The sequence below is a fragment of the Lipotes vexillifer genome, unplaced genomic scaffold (assembly GCF_000442215.2).
Source record: "Lipotes vexillifer unplaced genomic scaffold, Lipotes_vexillifer_v1.1 scaffold761, whole genome shotgun sequence".
NCBI lineage: Eukaryota > Metazoa > Chordata > Mammalia > Artiodactyla > Lipotidae > Lipotes > Lipotes vexillifer.
This window is the reverse complement of record NW_006796275.1, coordinates 1,491,120-1,509,899: the sequence shown is the minus strand read 5'-3', so window position 1 is coordinate 1,509,899 and position 18,780 is coordinate 1,491,120. Positions and strand designations below refer to the sequence as shown.

The window sequence follows — 18,780 nt, the reverse complement described above, 5'->3', positions numbered from 1 at the left end:
GGGAAAGAGAAGGGAAGAGAGAAAGAGAAAGGCAGAGAAAGAAGGAGACACAGAAGAGAAAGAGGGAGTTTATGATGATACTACTTCTCCATCTGTTTCTGATCCAGTGAAAATTGGGCAGCATGGCCTATTGAGAATAAGAGCACAATTCATACTTTACTGCTGTTGAAGGCAGAATGGAGAAAATGGCTTGGACCAGGAAAATACACTCATTGTCTCTTCTTCCTAGAATTAACTTGATTTAAGTACCTAGAAGAAGTTGAGGAAAATGATTCATAGGGAAAAATTTCACAGTATATTAGTGAAAGCACCATATCAACATTCATGCATATGATGAGTGAATTCATATATAAACCATATTTTACTTTTGGAATGTATGAAAAGGGATCTTAAATACTAACATAATCATAAATATTCTTCATTTTGTACCTACTCTACTTTATGAATTAGTATTTTCATTCTACTTAAACCATCCACATTCACTGTATCTACTTTATAATCATCCCAAACTAAAATCTCTATTCTAGTGACTCCTCCTTACACTATTCAAAAAGCAGGTACTTTCCCTTCCCTTATCTGAATGTTCACCCCTGGCTGGAAAACAATGACCATTTTAATTTCTTATACCCATCACCTTTCCTCTTTCTCTAGTTTTTCACTCATAAATTTGATATATTCTTGTCACTATCATTAACTCCAGCATACATATTTAGGGGCATGATTATCAGTGTTATTAACCTCATCACATACACTTAACAAAACACTAATTCTTTCCCTCAAACTTACATGAAATTTGCATGCTCATTATGCTCATTTATGCATCTAATCTGGCTATAGAACATGTATATCCACAGCCTAAAAATTTTCTTGGAGCAATGTAGCTTCTCATGGCAAGTGAATAGATGAATTTATCTCAGTTTAAACTCATAATTTCATTGATTTATAGAAGAAGTAAACATTATAAATCACACAATATATGCTAATCTGGCTTAGAAAAAGACATGATATAAAAATGTTAGATATAAAAGAGACCAAGAAATTTTGTGATCATCAGACTTTAACATGTACAAGTAAAGTTGAGCATATAGGAATATATGTAACCTTAAAAACATATTGTCTTAACTTATTCTATGTTCTATATACATATTTTATTCATACTAAGCTTATTTTGCATTTCCTCTCCTCTTTTAAAACCACTCAGTTATTCATTCATCCAAAAAATATTTATTAAACAATTACTTGTTTCAAGTGCTCTTCGATGTGTTATAGAAAACAATGAAACAAAACAGACAAAAACTCACATTCTAATAGAAAAAGATATATAAATAAAAGGTAAGATATATTGAATGTTAGTGACAAGAGATGATGAGAAAATTAAGCCGGAAGAGTATATGGTTGTGGCAGGTGGTATTTTTCAATTATAGCTACAACTATATCACTCATCTTACATGTTGTTTTACAGTGTGATGTTGTACCACCTTGCCTTCAAAAAATGGTGTCTAGGCTACATCCTCATGAATCTTGGTGAATCTGAGACTAAACAAAATAATACATTAGAAATGAGATTATCTGGTTTTGCAGTCAGAGCTACAATAAGGATTTCACTTTGTCCATCAGGGCACTAGCTTTTTGAGTTCTGTGCCTCCTTATAAGAAGTATGATTATCCTGCTATCCCTATTCTCAGAGCAAGTCCAGAGCATGTGGGGAAATGACCTACAGGTCCTCTTGAAAATCCCATCTGAGGTCCCAACTGAAAAGAAAGTATGTATTTAAAGACACTTACAGATGATTTTGTTCCACAAACTTTAAGCTGTGGATAAACCAGTCTAGTCTTGCCCCATCTAGATTCCCAACCCACAGAATCTGTGAGCTTAATAAGTGGTGGTTTTCAGACAAAGATGTCACAAAGAAAGAAAACTATGGGCCAATATCACTTATAAACATGGATGCAAAAATCCTCAACAAAATATTATCAAACAGAATCCAACAGCACATTAAAAGGATCATACACCATGATCAAGTGGGGTTTATCCAAGGGATGCAAGGGTTCTTCAATATACATAAATCAATCAATGTGATAAACCATATTAACAAATTGAAGGAGAAAAACCATATGGTCATCTCAATAGATGCAGAAAAAGCTTTTGACAATATTCAACACCCATTTATGATAAAAACCCTCCAGAAAGTAGGCATAGAGGGAACTTACCTCAACATAATAAAGGCCATATATGCCAAACCCGCTGCTAACATCGTTCTCAATGGTAAAAACTGAAACCATTTCCTCTAAGATCAGGAGCAAGACAAGGTTGTCCACTCTCACCACTGTTATTCAACGTAGGTTTGGAAGTTTTATCCACAGCAATTAGAGATGAAAAAGAAATAAAAGGAATCCAAATCAGAAAAGAAGATGTAAAGCTGTCATTGTTTGAAGATGACATGATGCTATACATAGAGAATCCTAAAGACTCTACCAGAAAACTACTAGAGCTAGTCAATGAATTTGGTAAAGTAGGATACAAAATTAATGCACAGAAATCTCTTGCATTCCTATACACTAATGATGAAAAATCTGAAAGAGAAATTAAGGAAACACTCCCATTTACCATTACAACAAAAGGAATAAAATACCCAGGAATAAACCTACCTAAGGAGACAAAAGACCTGTATGCAGAAAGCTATAAGACACTGATGAAAGAAATTAAAGATGATACAAACAGATGGAGAGATATACCATGTTCTTGGATTGGAAGAATCAACATTGTGAAAATGACTATAGTACCCAAAGCAATCCACAGATTCAGTGAAATCCCTATCAAACTACCACTGACATTTTTCACGGAACTCAAACAAAAAATTTCACAATTTTTATGGAAGCACAAAAGACCCTGAATAGCCAAAGCAATCCTGAGAAAAAAAAATGGAGCCGGAGGAATCAAGCCCCCGGACTTCAGACTATTCTACAAAGCTATAGTAATCAAGACAGCATGGTACTTACACAAAAACAGAAATATAGATCAATGGAACAGGATAGAAAGCCAAGAGATATACCCACGCACATATGGTCACCTTATTTTTGATAAAGGAGGCAAGAATATACAATGGAGAAAAGACAGTCTCTTCAATAAGTGGTGCTGGGAAAACTGGACAGCTACATGTAAAAGAATGAAATTAGAACAGTCCCTAACACTATACACAAAAATAAACTCAAAATGGAGTAAAGACCTAAATGTAAGGCCAGAAACTATAAAACTCTTAGAGGAAAGCATAGGCAGAACACTCTATGACATAAATCACAGCAAGCTCCTTTTTGACCCACCTCCTAGAGAAATGGAAGTAAAAACAAAAATAAACAAATGGGACATAATGAAACTCAAAAGCTTTTGCACAGCAAAGGAAACCATAAACAAGCTGAGAAGACAACCCTTAGAATGGGAGAAAATACTTGCAAATGAAGCAACTGACAAAGGATCAATCTCCAAAATATACAAGCTGCTCATGCAGCTCAGTATCCAAAAAAAAACAACCCAACCCAAAAATGGGCAGAAGATATAAATAGACATTTCTCCAAAGAAGATATACAAATTGGCAACAAACACATGAAAGGATGCTCAACATCACTAATCGTTAGAGAAATGCAAATCTAAATTATTAGAGCTGACTACTTCAGGTTCTCCTCATTTAATTAAAACTCTTTGCCTGTCTCTTCTATTTGTTGAGCAAATAAATAAGCAGATATATTTACCTAAACTATTAGGTTTGATTTCCTGAATTTGCTTGATTCTAAGATGTATGATAAAAATGCATAATTAATTCACATGCTTTAGGGCTTCCCTGGTGGCGCAGTGATTGAGAGTTCACCTGCCGATGCAGGGGACACAGGTTCGTGCCCCAGTCTGGGAGGATCCCACATGCCATGGAGTGGCTGGGCCTGTGAGCCATGGCCGCTGAGCCTGCTCATCCAGAGCCTGTGCTCCGCAACGGGAGAGGCCACAACAGTGAGTGGCCTGTGTACCACAAATAAAAAACAAAAAAACAAAAAACACATGCTTTAAAATTATATTTACATATTAGTTCCAAGAATAACCCTGAATTCATAAAAGATAAAATATTGAAAAATGCTCGAGGACACCAATAATATATAACAGTACAATGTTTGGTTTGTCTTTTTATATGTAAATTTTAGAAGCATTCTTTTAAAATATGTACCTTAAAACCATTCAGGTAAAAGCAATTTTTCCATATGAACAACAACAAAGAGATAATTAGGAAATGGTCATTTACCTTGTGAGACTTTATGATTTATATTATTCTAATCTATATCAATATAGTAATCTACATCTTTAAATAAAATGAGTATTAGTGTTAATGAATAGAGAAAAAGAGTGAAATTATTATTTTTTTTGAATCCTTGCCTGCACTTTCCATGTTCTCTGGCTTATAGTAATCCATGCTTAATATTTATCTTGAGTTTTTAAAAATTTTCTTTATTTATTTTTATTTTTTTATTGAGGTATAAAGGACATGGAACATTATATTATATAATATGTTAGTTTCAGATATACAACATAATGATTCAATTTCATGAAATATTTTTGATGTCTGTCATAGTATAACTTGGAAGTACCTCTTCCATGCATTGGCATAATTGTATATATTAGAATTTTCTATTTAGGACAAAACATTATCATCTAAAGGAAGAAAAAATTAAGGTGAATTTTTACTAATATTTATTATAAATTTCTTTTCCACAGTATGGAAAACTTATACATTATATGAATTCCATTTCATAAAATGCCCTGTAAAATAATTGGCCTACATCATTTAATTATCATTGTGTAAAAAGAAATCCAACATCCTGTAGCTTAAAATCAACTACTGTTTATTATAAGCTGAATTTCCCATGGCTTGCAATGGCTTGGCTAATCTAGTTTGGGCCCAGTTTATGTTGAGTTTGCTCAGGTATCAGTGGTTGACTGGATCTGAAATTTGTTCAGGGCTCTATTCTCAACTGGGCTTTCCTGGGACATCTCAGCTGATACTTCTCTGCTTTAGTTGTCATTCATCCCCTTTTAAGGACCATCAGACTTACCACGTTCTTATCATGTTGACATCAGAAGCTCAAGAGCTAGTGAGTCTCATCTTGCAAATGCTTTTCAAGACACTGCTGATGTCAGGTCATATTGACATAAGCAAGTCACAAACTAAGCCCAGGCACAGAGAATTAAACTTACCCACAGTGGGAAAGCATTGAGAACTTACACAGAAAAATGCACAGATAGAAGTGGTGAGGAAATTGGGCCGTTAATGAAATCTAAGCAAAGTCTGTAAACAGTGTCAAATTAGCCTTACAAGTTCTTTTTGTCCTTTCTCATCTCCATCTGCTTTTTATTTCAATATCATATGTATACTTTTTCTTTCTATACATATTACCAAAAATATATTTAAGTATTCAAGTATAAATAATTCACAAAAATTCACATTATATTGCCTGCAGAATTAATTCCATTTTAATAGTTAAAAGTGTTTATGTAAATGTATGAAAGTGAATGTTCAGAAATCAGCTAATGAGTTATGAAGGGTTTGGGAATTATTGTAGTCTTATTAGCCATTCTTCATTCCCTTTTGTTGTAAACAAATTATTATTTGTGAACAGCCATGAATAATATCTTGAAGTCAAGTTTTTTTGGTCCTATTTATTAAGCAAATAATGATGAAAATAATAGACATCATTTTAATTATTATGTTTTTGTAACAGTGACAAAATGTATACAAAACAAATAAATATTTTGGTACTATATACCTTTTAATAATTTATAAGTCAAAGGAAACATTAGTTTAAAAAAAGTTAATCTGGAAATTTATCTATATGGCACAACAAATTGAATCATAAACAAATCTCTAAGACTGCCCATCTTTGATATAATATATTGCATATCAAGTGACTAAAAATTTGAATAATTATTGCTCTCTAATTAGCATATTATTAATATTTCTAGATGTCAGATTTACATGGTTGAATAATGTATTTTTCCATTTTTAGTAGATTATATGTCATTTTTATAAAGTTTTTTTCCCAACAAAAACAAAATATGATAGATTTATGCTACTTCATACTATTTACTAGATGTCTCTGAGGCATAGTTTAGAGATACACTGTGTGCAATAGATGTATAAATGATTTGTTTACATTACTCTATATAAATTATTTGTTTGCTTAATGTCTTGGAAATGATTTGATATATTATGGTTGCTGATCCTGTTGTCATTGGAGTACTACAATAAACAAGATCTGTGTCTAATTTGGTCTTCTTTTAGCTTATCTGAACCAAATAAAGGTGCTTTTATCTCCATTATATTTTATATTAATGACACTTTTATCAATTTTATATTAATGTATCACACTTATGTTTCCATTTCCCCTTATTAAATATTATTTCAAAAATTATGAAATATTTCAAACAAGAAAAAGTAGAGCATAATATAAAATATATCTATGCATACTCTACCATAACATAATATGTTATAGCATTTTGCCACATTTGCATCTGACGTATTATTTGAAAAATATAAAGCATTATAAATGATGTGATGCTTTCTTTGACCTCTCAATCACCCTTCATTGAGGTAATATCCTGATCTCAATGCCTGTACCATGGATTAATATTATATCTTTACTACATATTAATATAATTATATACAATATATAATATTTTTCTGCTTTAATATACAAGTATAAAATCATCTATACATGATACTTTTGTAACTTATTGGTTTTACTCATAATTTTGTGTTCCAGGTTAACATTTTATAAATTTTTTAAAAGTTCATTTTATGAATAACCCATTTATTTATTTCATTTCCCAGTTCACATGAGCCATAATACTTTTTACACTGCACATATCTAGAATGAATTTTTTGAGTCTTATGACTTGAGATTATTCATATTTAACAGCTGTACTCGTTACCAATCACTGTGTTAAACATTTCTCCAAAACATAGCTACTTAAAGGAATACACATTTATTTTTTTTCACAGTTTCTGTGGGTGAAGAATCCAGGCATGCCTGAGCTGCCTTAGATATCTCACAAAGCCATAGTTCTCTCAAGGTACAACTGAGGGTGGATTTGCTTCCACAGTCACACATGTAGTTGTTGGCAGGATCCAATACATCACATGTTGAACTAAGAGCCCAGATTCCTCACTGGCTATTGATGCAAATCCAGCCTCAATCCTCTCCACAGATCATTTCACAATAAGGCAGCTGACTTCATCAAACAGAGCAAGAGAGAGATTCTAACCTCTGTAATCTAATCTCAGAAGTGACAGCCTATCAACATTTTCCACAGTCCACATGTTAGAAGCAAGCGACTAAGTCAGCACATACTCAGGTAAAAGAGATTACACAACGGAATGAATACCAAGGAATAAGCTCATTGGTAACTATTTCAGAAGCTACTTACTGCATGAGCTATTAGCAAAGTACTTTCAAAGTAATTGATCCAAATTTTTAAATTATTGAGATATAATCAGCATATAACATTCTGTAAGTTTAGGTGTGCAACATGTTGATTTGATACATTTATATATTTCAATTACCAACACAACATAAGCTAACAGTTCTTTCATAGCACATAATTATCATTTATTTTTTGCAGTGGGAATGATTAAGGTCTAGTCTCTCAAATTTGAAGATTATAATACAGTATTCTCAACTATAATCACTATGCTCTGCATGAGATATCTGGAACCTATTTATATATTAATTACAAGTTTGTACCCTTACACATTTTTCCAGCTCCCAGCTCCTGGTAACCACCATTCTATTCTCTGTTTTTATAGGTTCAGCTTTTTTAGATTCCACTTATAAATATCATACAGTATTGGTCTTCCCCTGTTGGACTTATTTATCTTATTTAATGCCCTCAATGTCTATCCATGCTGTAGCAAATGGCACTATTTCCCTCTTTCTCATGTCTCTCTCTCTCTCTCTCTCCCCTCCCACCCTCCCTCCCTCTCTCTCTCTCTCTATAGATAGATAGATAGATAGATAGATCATATCTTCATTATTCATTCATCCATTGACAGACACTTAGGATGCGTCCATATCTTGACTATTGTGAAAAATATTGCAGTGAACATGGGAGTGTAGATATCTCTTATAGATCCTGATTTCATTCCATTGGATATAGAACCAGAAGTGGGATTGCTGGATCCTATAGTAGTTCTATTTTTCATTTTTTTGAGTAACTTTTCATGCTGTTTTTTATAGTGGTGGAACCAATTTATATTCCCACCAATGGTGCACAAGCATTCCATTTTCTCCACATCCTTGCCAACACTTCTTATTTCTTCTTTCTTTGATGATAACCATTCTAACAGGTGTGAATAATATCTCATTGTAGTTTTAATTTGAATTTCCCTGATAATTAGTAATATTAAGCATCTTTTCCTGTACCTGGTGATTATTTGGATGTTTTCTTTGGAAAAATGTCTGTTCAATTCCTCTGTCCATTTTTAATTAGTTTTTCTTTTTTTTGCTATTTAGTTGTATGAGTTCTATTTTTTATATCAATCCCTTATCCAATAAATAGTTTGCAAATATTTTCTCCCATTCTATTGGTGGCCTTTTCATTTTGATGATTGTCTTTTGCTGTGCAGAGGCTTTTAAGTTTGATGTAGTCCCTCTTATTTACTTTTGCTTCTGTTGTTTGTGCTTTTGGTGTTATATTAAAAAAATTATTGCCCAGATCAAAGTCAAGGAGCTTCTTCTCTATGTTTTTTAGGAGTATAGTACCAGGTCTGTCTTATGTTTAACTCTCTCATCCATGTTGAGTTAATTTTTGTGAGTGGTGTAAGATAGGGGCCAAATATTATTATTATTTGCATCTGATTATCCAGGCTTCATCACATCATTTGCTAAAGAACCTATCTTTTACCCATTGAGTGTTCTTGGCTCTCATCAAACATTAGTTGATTATATATGCAGCAGTTTATTTCTGGACTCTAAATTTTGTTCCACTGATCTATATTATTGCTATTATGTCAGTACCGTACTATTTTAATTACTATAGCTTTACAATATGGTTTGAAACCAGGATCTGTGATGTCTCCTGTTTTGTTCTTTTTTCTAATGATTGCTTTGTCTATTCAGGGTTTTTTGTAGTTCTATACATATTTTAGAATTTATTTCAATTTCCATGAAGAATTCCTTTGGAATTTTGAAAGGGATTGCATTGAATCTATAGGTGACCTTTATTAGCATGGATATTTTAACAATATTAGTTCTGATCCACAGAGATATCTTTCCATTTGTATGAATCTACTTCAATTTCTTTCATCAAAATCTTGTAGTTTTCATTGTACAGATCTTTCACATCCTTGGATAAATTTATCTCTAAGTATTTTATTGTTTTTGATGCTATCATGAATGGATAGTTTTCTTCATTTCTTTTTCAGATGTTTTGTTGTTATTGTGTAGAAATGCAAATGTATATTGACTTTTTTCCCTGCATCTTTACTGAATTCATTGATTAGTTTCAACATTTTTTGGTTCAGTCTTTAGAACTTCCTATATGTAAGATCATCAGTGAATAACAACAATTTTACTTCTTCTTTTTTCAGTTTGGATACCTTTTATTTCTTTTCCTTGCCTAATTGCTCTAGTTAGGACTTCCATTACTATGAATGAGTGGTGACATTAGACACCCTTGTCTTCTTCCTGATCTTAGAGGAAAAGCTTTCAGTCTTTCATTGTAGGATATGATGGCAGCTGTGGGTTTGTTGCATATGGCCTTTATTATGTTGAAATTTGTTCCCTATATGCCAAATTTGTTGAGGATTTTTATCATGAGAAAATGTTCTATTGTGTCAAATGCCTCTTCTGCATCTATTGGGAAGATCATATGATTGTTTTCTTTCATTCTATTAATACGGTATGTCACATTTATTGTTTTGTGTATATTGAACCAACTTTTCATCCCAGGAATAAATCTCACTTGGTCATGGTATATGATCCTTTTAATGTACTGATGAATTAGGTTTGCTAATATTTTGTTGAGAATTTTTGCATCTATATTCATCAGGGATATGATAGGCTATGAAGCAAATCTTATCAAATGCAGGAAAATTGAAATAATACCAAGTATCATTTCCAGCCATAATAGTAAGAAACTAAAAATCAACAAGAGGAGAGCTGGAAAATTTAAAATCATGTTTAAATTAAACAACATACTCCTGATAAACATATGGGTCAAAGAAGAAATCTTAAAAGAAATAAAAAATACCTCAAAACAAATGAAAATGGAAATACAGCATACCCAAACCTATGGTATGCTGCAAAAGCAGTTCTGAGAGGGAAGTTTGTAGTGGTAAATACATTTATTAAGAAATTAGAAAAGTGTCAAATAAACATAACTTTATACCTTCTCAAGGAACTAGAAAAAGAAGAACAAACTAAGCTCAATGGTGGGTAAAAGAAGGAAATAACAAAGATCAGAGCAGAAATAAGTGAAATTGGGACCAAAAAAAATCACTGAAACTAAGAGCTGGTTTCTTGTAAAGATAAAACTGACAAAACTTTAAGTAGAATAACTAAGAAAAAAAAGACAAAACTGTAATAAATAAAATGAGAAATGAAAGAGAAAACATTACAACTGATAGTACAGAAATGCACAGGATCATAAGAGACTACTATGAACAATTCTACACCAAAAAAATTTGGAAAAGTTAGAAGGAATAGATGATTTTTTAGAAATATACAATCACCCAAGAGTGAATCAGGAAGAGACAGAAAATCTGAACAGACCAGTAACAAATAAGGAGATTGAATCACTAATCAAAAACTTCCCAACACAAAAACTCAGGATCAGATGGCTTCGCTGGTGAATTCTACCAAACATTTAAAGAAGAATTAATGCCAGTCCATCTCAAGCTGTTCCAAAAAATTAACAAGGAGGAAATACATCCAAACACATTTTATGAGGCCAGCATTATCTCAACATCAAAGCCAGATAAGGACACTACTGGAAAAGAAAACTGTAGTCCAATATATGTGATTGCTCCATATTTTAACCTCATTAATAGCATATAAAAAATCACCCTTCTTCCATTTCTTGTCAACTCAGCATAGATAGATTTGTAATTTTTAATGAATTATTAAGTATATAAATGTTTATTTTACATACGTTGATTATCAGTGTAATTTATTATTTTATATATTTATTCACCTTTTTCAATCCCTTTTTCTGTGGCTTGTCAGTTTTACTTTTTAGAACTTGGTATATTTTTATTTTTTATCTGCTAAGTTTGTCTATATTATCTGAATATTAATGATTTTTTTGTTTTTTTTTTAACTTTTATCAAGATTTAATTGATATCTAAAGAAATGCACATATTTAATGTGTATGATTTAATGAGTTGGGCATTTGCAAACACCCATGATGCCACACCACAATCAAGTTAATAAACATACTCATCACCACCAAAAGTTTTCTTGTGTCCTTTTTTTTTCTTTTTCTGTTTAGTAGGAATACTTAACATGAGATCTGCCCTCTTAATAACTACTGAAGTAAACAATGCTATATTGTTAACTATAGACATTATGTTATACAGCAAACACATAGAATGTATTCATCTACCATAACTGAAACTATATATCCATTGAATAACAACTCATTTCCCTTACCACCCAAGCCCTGGTTACCACTATTGTATTTTATCCTTTTATGAGTTTGATTAGAAAGTGGAATTATGCAGTACTTGTCCATGATAATATCTCATTGTGGTTTGGATTTGAATATCCTTAATGATTAGTGATGTTGAACATCTTTTTATATTTTCATATACCTGTTGGCCATTTGCATGTCTTTGGAAATATGTCTCTTCCAAAGTCCTTTGCTCAATTGTTTGTTATGTTATAGTAAAGTTAAGCTTTAAATAAAAATGCAGATTTACTAGGCTATGTTAAAACATTTCTTATGTTCAAATTTAAAATTTACTGTCTAAACTAATACATTTGTTGGATTAAAATGCATATCGTTTCCTGACTGATGTCTTTAAGACTAAACAGATATTTTGCTTGGTGAATGTACTAAATAAAAAAATCAATTTTCTCAGTGAATGTCTGAAAAAAATATACACAGCTAAGAATTAACATTTAAATAAAGCATTCATCTACCACCCCCCACAATTATTTATAGAGCAAAAGCTGTTTAATCTTCAATTTGCAAATAAGATATTCATTTTAAAAAGAATGCATACCCCTTTTAAGTAAACTGCTCTTTAAAAAAAATAATAATCTAGGCTCACTCTAACATGGTGCAATTAACACTTCCTGTCCTGAATCTCAATCACTTGCTAACACTATTTGCAATCCCTGGATCAGTACTTCCTGAACCAGTTGTATTGCCTCTGTCTACATGCTCACAGTGTAATACCATTAATAACATTCTGATCACTTTCACTTCTTTCCATCTCAAACATGCTGGAATTCATAGTATGAACATATTCTATGCTATTTTACATGGGAATCAGAGAGTAAAATACATCCATCCAAGAAATCAGTAGAAATCTTCTATAATTGTAACTGTCACACTTTAAAGCTGCACAAATTTATTTCAGGATGGAAAAACACTAAATACACTTTGTATGACAAATATTAGGAATTTTGAACAGGAGAAGGCATTAAATATTATAGACATTTCAACAAATAAAATTTATTTGATTATTCTCTTTAAAAAAGCCAACAATTTATAAAGGATAACTGAAAACTTTATTGTAAAATATTTCATTTACTTTTTAAATTGTGAATATTTCATATATCAAATGCTAAACTTAAAACTTAAATAATTTTTTCTTTTAAAATATTCATAGAAATAATATCTGCTCTTAGTATATCTATCAGTATAGTTCCTAATCCCAAATTCAGTTAAATATACCACCATAAGGAATCTACCTATGTATCTATCCATGTGTATCTATCCTTATATCTATATATCTGTATGATTTAGACATTTTGAAGTGATACAATTATTAAATATAAATATTCAAATAAAAACAAGTTTCTAATGTGAATATATTTTTTCCTTAAAAAACTAAAAATAGACCTACCATATGACCCAGCAATCCCACTACTAGGCATACACCCTGAGAAAAACATAATTCAAAAAGAATCATGTACCACAATGTTCATTGCAGCTCTATTTACAATAGCCAGGACATGGAAACAACCTAAGTGTCCATCGACAAATGAATGGATAAAGAAGATGTGGCACATATATACAATGGAATATTCCTCAGCCATAAAAAGAAATGAAATTGAATTATTTGTAGTGAGGTGGATGGACCTAGAGTCTGTTGTACAGAGTGAAGTAAATCAGAAAGAGAAAGGCAAATACCGTCTGCTAACACATGTATATGAAATCTTAAAAAAAAAAAAAAAGGTTCTGAAGAACCTACGGGCAGGACAGGAATAAAGACACATGTGTAGAGAATGGACTTGAGGATATGGGGAGTTGGAAGGGTAAGCTGGGACGAAGTGAGAGAGTGGCATGGACATATATACACTACCAAATGTAAAATAGATAGCTAGTGGGAAGCATCCACATAGCACAGGGAGATCAGCTCGGTGCTTTGTGACCACCTTGAGGGGTGGGATAGGGAGGGTGGGAGGGAGAAGCAAGAGAGAGGGGATATGGGGATATATGTATACCTATAGCTGATTCACTTTGTTATAAAGCAGAAACTAACACGCCATTGTAAAGCAATTATACTCCAATAAAGATGTTAAAAAATAATAATAAATAAATAATGAGTTAAAGAAAAAGATTAAAAAATGTGTTCTATCATTTCAGACTGAACAATAACCATTCTTGCTATGCCCATTCATTTTAATATAATGATAATGAATAGTGTAAAGCATAAAGATACCTATTAGGCATCACATGCTTATAATGTGTATGAACTATTTCCAAAAAGCCTTTAAGAATGTTCATTTTGTTAAAATTATCCTCATTTTGTAGATGAAATAACATTTGGTGATATCATGTATGACTTGGTCCTATTTCGATTTATTATAAACTAGATCAGGACTGATTTGGACTGTAACAAATAGTGATTGTTTCAGACAGCAATAAATAGTGATTGAGATATTATCAATATCTGTGTATCAATGGTCCTATAGAATACAGTATACCTAGAGTATTACAGAAAGATAAGTTACTTAATTGTATCCATTTATTTTACATTTTTATTTGAATGATTTTTTCTGTATTAGAGGAAATTGAACAATAAAAAATGCATCCTTGTGATTAATCTATAATTTGCAAGAAGGATTTGGACACTTCTTAAGTACAGTGCCATTCAAAGAGAGTTATATTTGAGAAATTAAATTCAAAGTTTAACAAAGATTGGTATCTGCCACTCATTACAGGGTTAAATTCTTTTTCTTTGCAGAAAAAGAGCTCCTTGGAATCCTTCATTCGATTTAAATTATTTAATCAAATAAGACAATGTACAGTGTTAGTCAAATGAGAAAATTCTAGGAAGGTTTTCCCAGTGAGGATGTACCCATGGTCATATTGATAGAGTTAATGAGATTTGGATACTTGGGTATAAAAACCTCTTATTAAGGGGGAAAAATGTGTTACACCTCTGAAAGATTTTGGTATACATTTGACAAAACCAGTGGCTGTAATAGATAAAAAGCCTAATTCTCCATTTTACATTATTGTTTGTTCTGAGTAGTTTGTAAAATATGAGCACATGCATATGTGCATGCACGTGTGCTCACACCACACACACACACACACACACACACACACACCTACCCAGGGAACACTTTCATATTTCGAGTGATATTACTGAGATCCAATTTGTAATAACAAGCATTATGTAAGTCACATAGAAAATTAAATAAATTACTCAAGGTCATAGATATCTAGTTTTAGAACCTAAGTTTCTTTTCTTTGTTTATATACTATTTGTTGTTTGTGTTAGATAAATGCTGTTTACTTGGAGTTCACATTTTCATTTAGATACCTTTCTCCTTTTGGGATATTAAAATATTCACTACATTTGAATATATAAAATTAATATAACAATGAAAATATAACCTGACAAATAAATATTTGCCTGTTTTTAATGTATGATACCAGTGCCTGTCTATGACTGAAAAGATGAAATAATGTAACATATAGCCACAGATATGAAAGGTAATAAAATCATGTAAAATAATATGATGTGCAACTTTGGACAAATGCATTTTAAAAACTAAGCAAATGGAGCCCTCAGTCAGATGAGTGCAGAGATGCTTCTGGAAGTAGCATCACCATGGCTGCCCACGTAGAATTCCCAAGTTCAGTTCAAACTAGTATTGATTGGGGATGGTGGTACTGGTAAAACTACATTTGTGAAACGTCATCTGACTGGTGAATTTTAGAAGTATGTAGCTACCTTGGGTGTTGAGGTAGCTCACCCCTTGTGTTCCATACCAACAGATGACCTGTTAAGTTCAATATATGGGATACAGCTGGTCAGGAGAAATTTGGTGGATTGAGAGATGGCTATTATATCCAAGCTCAGTGCGCCATTATAATGTTTGATGTAACATCGAGAGTTACTTACAAGAACGTGCATAACTGGCATAGAGAGCTGGCATAGAGATCACATCCCCTCATGTTGTGTGGCAACCAAGTGATATTATGGACAGAAAGGTTAAGGCAAAGTCAATTGTCTTCCACCGAAAGAAGAATCATCAGTACTATGACATTTCTGCCAAAAGTAACTACAACTTTGAAAAGCTTCCTCTGGCTTGCTAGAAAACTGATCGGGCACCCTAACTTGGAGTTTGTCGCCATGCCTGCTTTTGCCCCGCCAGAGGTGGTCATGGACCCAGCGTTGGCAGTGCAGTACAAGCACGATCTAGAGGTTGCTCAGACAACTGCCCTCCTGGATGAAGATGATGACCTGTGAAAAAGTGAAGCTGGAGCCAGCATCAGAAGTCTAGTTTTATAGGCAACTGACCTGTGATGTCAGTGGTACAGCATGTTTGCCTCTTTATTATATAGCTAAGCAGAGCATGTGCTTAATCTTTGGGATGCTGAAGGAGATGAATGGGCTTCGGAGTGAATGTGGCAGTTAAAAAAAAAAAAAACCTTCATTTTTTTGTACCTGCATATTTATGTATTTTGGAACACAGTTATTTCCTCCTTGAGTTTCAAATATAAGACTGCTACAGTCACATCACAATATTCAGTGGTGGAATCTTGTTTGTTACTGTCATTCCCATTTCTTTCCATTTAGAATCAGAATAAAGTTGTATTTCAAATATCTAAAAAAAAAAAAATTAAGCAAATGGATGTTTTTATAGTGAAGCATAAATTAACAAAATTGACAAGGAACAGTTTCAATTTTATTTAAAATGTTCCATAACATAGAAAATATAAAAAATCTTATCCAATCATCTTACCAGGTTATCATAACAGCACAAAGAGCATTATAGATAAATTTTATTTTGAAGAAATGACAAAATAAAATATTAGAAAATCAAGCCATTCAGTAGTACTTAAATCAAAATGAATCAGGACAAACAGGGTTTATTCCACAAAAGTAGGGTAATCTATCATTAGAAAAATCTATCAGCGTTATTTATTATTTTTTCTGTGTCTTAGAAAAATTTTGACTTGTTCAATAAACACTTGGAGAGTTATAAAAGTAAATGAGATATAATCCCAGTTTAGGTTAAAAGTGAAAGATCTAAATATGCATTGATATAGATAAAATTAACTAGGTTTTATTTATAAAAGATGAAAGCATTTGGAAATGTAAGTGAAAATCAGAAGTATCAATGTAAACTCAGGACCAAAAAGAAGAAAATGTTATATGTGTTGTCAAAATGTGCATGATGGAAGTTTTATATCTGTCCTCTCAAACTATTTTCTATGAGTTCCCAGATTTTTTAAAATTTAAATATGAGCTCACAGATTTTTATCTCCAACATTATTTCTAAATTTAAAAAAAATTACAAACTGTTTCAGAGAAGCTGCTTCCATGCTGTTGCAAGAAATTTCCTTCTGCGATAACATTCTATCAATAACATCTTTCCATTAACCATTTTTATTCCTACATCATTAATAATGAGGGGAGAGTTATGAGTGTAAGTTAAAAAAAGGTTGTGTGGGGTTTCCCTGGTAGCGCAGTGGTTGAGAATCCGCCTGCCGATGCAGGGGACACGGGTTCGTGCCCCGGTCCAGGAGGATCCCACATGCCGCAGAGCTGCTGGGCCTGTGAGCCATGGCCGCTGAGCCTGCGCGTCCGGAGCCTGTGCTCCGCAACGGGAGAGGCCACACAGTGAGAGGCCCACGTACCGCAAAAAAAAAAAAAAAAAAAATCTAAACCTAGTTGTGAATTTAATAACAAAGATGTTTTGGAATAGAAGTTAATTTTTTTCCCTGATGCTCTATCTGATGATTATCTTTACAACATTTAAAATTCACCAAGTACTATGTCGTTTCACAGACTCATGTCTTTGAGAAGAAAAGTTAAGATTTTGAAAAATATAATTATGCTAATATACATTTGAAGCAAGGATGAACAAGCAATAACTGATGAAAAAGTATAAAATACTATATATTTTTTATTCAGAAAGAAAAATAAGTGCAATTTAGTGACCCACTGGCTTGGAAAAGCTGAGTTATTAGTGATGCAAAGGATTAGAAGCAAGCTAAGTGCTTAGGCAACAGATTTAGAAACAAACATTCAAGGAAGCAGTGGAAGTAAAATCCCATGAATAAAGAAACCATAAAACAAACAACAAATATTGCTTTTAGAGAAATGAAAGGCTCTTACTTGGTGTCAGTAGTGCTATGCAAATTGTAAACTAGCAGCAAATTTTCTTGATTAATTCAAATAGCAGAATGAAGCATGCTCTCTAATGGAGGAATAAAGCCCTCAGTGCTCAAGCACTCAGGGGCAAAGTGTTTTTCACTGGACAGGCTCACCCCAGAGTATGAGATGGAAATGATATCCATGCCAAATGAAAAGAAAAATCCTGTTTCAGAGTTAATGATCTTTCAACCTATGTACATTTGAGTCTCTCCTAAATTGCTAATTTTTTGTGTTGGATCATTAGATAGCACTTACATCAGTTCCCCTGACAATTTATTTCTACTATTTTTCTAATTTCATCAGAGGTCCTAAGACAACTCTAGCTGAAATTCTGATTGACCAAACGCTTCCTCTACCGAATCATATATAGCAAATGGTCTGATCCCCTTTTCATTATTTATTTAGATGTTTTTATTGGGCACATGTTTCAGGGTAGTCTATTCTTTCACATTAATTAAAAGTTGAAAGTAAATGGATGGCCTGCTACTCCTACTATCTGTGTGAGGATGGCTATGAAAAACTTGAGGCTTATATCTTAGCACAGAGAAGTGAAAGCAACAGTATTCTTAAAAGCCATACTTAGAGGGTTTTTTTTTTTCTATGAATGTATAGGTAACTCATTTCAACTTAATTACTTAAAACAAAGACAACTTGTTGCTACCGTGAATATCTCTTTATAAGCATGAATTATATCTCAAAAATAAATCATATACAAAGCTCAATGATAAAAACCATCATTGAGACAGAAAACAAGTTTTCAAATTTATTTTATAAATTTCTCAAAATCAGAGCCCTTCCGCATCCCAAATAGTAACTCATGAGCTTAAATGTACAGAAACACACAAAAAAATTCAGACATAGGAATACAGAGTTTAAACCATATATATATATAT

General features: G+C 32.4%; 1 pseudogene; it reads left to right on the top strand.

Annotated features, from left to right (window-relative positions):
- The window catches only part of LOC103083918 (GTP-binding nuclear protein Ran-like), a 19,523-nt pseudogene extending 3,550 nt beyond the window's left edge, over positions 1 to 15,973 (top strand).
- The last annotated feature ends 2,807 nt before the right edge of the window (positions 15,974 to 18,780 follow it).